The 3,562-nt window shown below is 41.9% G+C and overlaps 1 long non-coding RNA gene across 1 annotated transcript; it reads left to right on the top strand.

Moving 5' to 3' along the window:
* Window positions 1–1,519: 1,519 nt before the first annotated feature.
* LOC134935716 (uncharacterized) lies at window positions 1,520–2,886 on the top strand. Its single transcript, XR_010180362.1, has 2 exons — window positions 1,520–1,615; window positions 2,637–2,886. It is a non-coding gene; the product is annotated as an uncharacterized LOC134935716 (long non-coding RNA).
* Window positions 2,887–3,562: the final 676 nt, after the last annotated feature.

The following is a 3,562-nucleotide window of genomic DNA, read 5'->3' as shown; positions in this document are numbered from 1 at the left end:
CCCTTGCACAAACTGGCTTTATTCTACCTAAGTTGCCCTCCCACAAGTGTGTACTCCGAAAGAGTGTTTAGTGCCGCCGCTCACCTTGTCAGCAATCGGCGTACGAGGTTACATCCAGAAAATGTGGAGAAGATGATGTTCATTAAAATGAATTATAATCAATTCCTCCGCAGAGACATTGACCAGCAGCAATTGCCTCCACAAAGTACACAGGGAGCTGAGATGGTGGATTCCAGTGGGGACGAATTGATAATCTGTGAGGAGGGGGATGTACACGGTGATATATCGGAGGATGATGATGAGGTGGACATCTTGCCTCTGTAGAGCCAGTTTGTGCAAGGAGAGATTAATTGCTTCTTTTTTTGGGGGGGTCCAAACCAACCCGTCATATCAGTCACAGTCGTGTGGCAGACCCTGTCACTGAAATGATGGGTTGGTTAAAGTGTGCATGTCCTGTTTTGTTTATACAACATAAGGGTGGGTGGGAGGGCCCAAGGACAATTCCATCTTGCACCTCTTTTTTCTTTTATTTTTCTTTGCGTCATGTGCTGTTTGGGGAGGGTTTTTTGGAAGGGCCATCCTGCGTGACACTGCAGTGCCACTCCTAGATGGGCCCGGTGTTTGTGTCGGCCACTAGGGTCGCTTATCTTACTCACACAGTCAGCTACCTCATTGCGCCTCTTTTTTTCTTTGCGTCATGTGCTGTTTGGGGAGGGTTTTTTGGAAGGGACATCCTGCGTGACACTGCAGTGCCACTCCTAGATGGGCCCGGTGTTTGTGTCGGCCACTAGGGTCGCTTATCTTACTCACACACCTACCTCATTGCGCCTCTTTTTTTCTTTGCGTCATGTGCTGTTTGGGGAGGGTTTTTTGGAAGGGACATCCTGCGTGACACTGCAGTGCCACTCCTAGATGGGCCCGGTGTTTGTGTCGGCCACTAGGGTCGCTTATCTTACTCACACAGCGACCTCGGTGCAAATTTTAGGACTAAAAATAATATTGTGAGGTGTGAGGTATTCAGAATAGACTGAAAATGAGTGGAAATTATGGTATTTGAGGTTAATAATACTTTGGGATCAAAATGACCCCCAAATTCTATGATTTAAGCTGTTTTTTAGGGTTTTTTGAAAAAAACACCCGAATCCAAAACACACCCGAATCCGACAAAAAAAATTCGGTGAGGTTTTGCCAAAACGCGGTCGAACCCAAAACACGGCCGCGGAACCGAACCCAAAACCAAAACACAAAACCCGAAAAATTTCCGGCGCTCATCTCTAGTTTATACAAAGTCTCCCATAATCAAATAGGGAAATCAATAGGGAAACCCTGCCATAAAATAATAACTCATATTCTAATGTGAATGTAATAACTTTAAATAAGGTGTGATATCACATTTTCCTTATGTCAGTCACACAAAAGACAAGTGCCTCAAACCAGTGGCCAGTGTAGTGGATTCTGTGAGGTCATGCTGTGATGTCATAATGGTATCAACTGCCTATATCTCGGGTTGGCTGCTGCCTCTCTCATTCTCCTTCAATACCTGGAGACAGACAGCTCACCGGCAGCTCACCGGCAGGAGTAGAAACAACTGGCAGGAGAAACACACTTGGCTGAGGTTAGTAACTGGACAAAGACAAGGGCAGCTAGATGTGGCAGCAGACTTAGGGGCCCATTTATCAGCTATTCAAACCAGTTGCATATGTGCTCCAGCCAATCAGCTCCCAACTGTCATGTGTTTAAAAATTACCATTGGGAGCTGATTGGCTGGAGCAACATTTATCATACGGAATGAGTTTTAAACAGCTAGAAATCTGTGATAAATGGGCAACAAGAATCAGAGGGGAATAGAAATGATTGCTTTAATGATTTAATAAGACAGAACATAGGATACAGATACTACACATTAAACTGGAAACAAATACATAGTAAATGAAATTATGTCATAGCAGGTGCTTATTTAAATAATACTATCATGTTTTATTTAAAACGCTTTGTATTATACATGTGTATGTTAGTTTATTACAGTGGTCACTGAGGTTTTCCATGATGGTTTCATCTTCTGCCACTGAAGCCAAACTACGGAGCTATTTATGTACTGAGAAATCCTCACCGCTCTCCTGGTTTCCTTATTACACACTGAGCCATAGAGTAGATCAGTAATACATGGCCACCATTAATTATTAGTAATCTAGGGGGAGATCTCTCATCCCTTCTAATGATGGGAGGTGTTGCCTATAGCAACAATCCGATGTTAACTACTGTATCATTGCATGGAGTATACTAGATATATAATAGCTAGAAGATAATTGGTTGCTATGGGCAACAGCTCCTTTTATACTCTTTAGAAGGTTTGGTAAGTCTGAAAATATTAGGGAAGGCAGAAAGTAGGTTTATGTCGGACACCGAAGATGATTTTATAAATTCCAACAATGAAAGTGTTCTCAGCTTACATAAGTATAATAGTAACCGGTGAAATGGACTGTCCAGAAAGGCCATTATACAGCTTACAGTTTCAGGTTCTAGTTGATCTTATATATGAATGTATATACTTAAATACTGTAGTTGATGTTACTTACAATTGTAAATGCATTGCAAGGTATCTAACACTGTCTACTCTTCATCTTTCTCCACATCAGCACTATGGCCCCGAGATGGATGATCACACTGTGGGAGACGATAACTGCCTGCTGTCCATGCAGAAGATACAGGAGCTGGAATGCTCAGAGAAGAGATGCCCACTTGCCTCGCCATACCAGGCTTGAGGAAGAAATGCCTCCAACCAAGCCAGTGGGTTATGATCACTCTGATGGCAGTTTATCCAAAAAACTATCTCCCAGTGAGAAGAACAAGGATCGCCAGATAAAAGTCCTCGATCTCATTAACAAACAGTTAGTCGAGGAGAACAACTTGTTAGCGGCAGAAAACACCTTATTAAAACTCAAGGTTGAAATGCTTAAAGACACGCTAACGAAGGTCATAGAGCTGTTGTAGGCCCCTGTGTAACTCCGCCGCTGTTACGGAGGCTCACCCAGTAGCTGACCAGTAACCATGGATTCTTATCTTTATGCACTCACCTATTAGAGCAGGGGGAAATATGCACTGAGAGGTTTCTGTAATCTTCTAATCGAAAAGGAGCGACCTTTCTTTTTTGAAGTCTGCATAAATCTGTCAGTGTGTATTTTCCAGCTTTTCTCACCTTCTCTAATAGGTAAGTACATAAAAACAGTGATCCATGGCCAACATCTACTGGTTACAGCTTACTGTGGTTATATCTGGTAGTTAATCTTTACATCAATAAAGAGCCAGAGCAAAAATATTGTCTTCAGTGCATTCTTGTCTCTATTTAATGTATTTGTAGTGAGAAATATATCTTATGTCTATCTAAATATATAACTATGATAATTAGTCATAATATGAAAAAATATTCATATTACAGGTTGAGTCTCCCTTATCCAAAATGCTTGGGACCAGACGTATTTTGGATATCGGATTTTTCCGTATTTTGGAATAATTGCATACCATAATGAGATATCATGATGATGGGACCCAAGTCTAAGCACAG

Source organism: Pseudophryne corroboree, chromosome 6 (genome assembly GCF_028390025.1).
Source record: "Pseudophryne corroboree isolate aPseCor3 chromosome 6, aPseCor3.hap2, whole genome shotgun sequence".
NCBI lineage: Eukaryota > Metazoa > Chordata > Amphibia > Anura > Myobatrachidae > Pseudophryne > Pseudophryne corroboree.
This window is presented reverse-complemented; position numbering and strand designations above follow the sequence as displayed.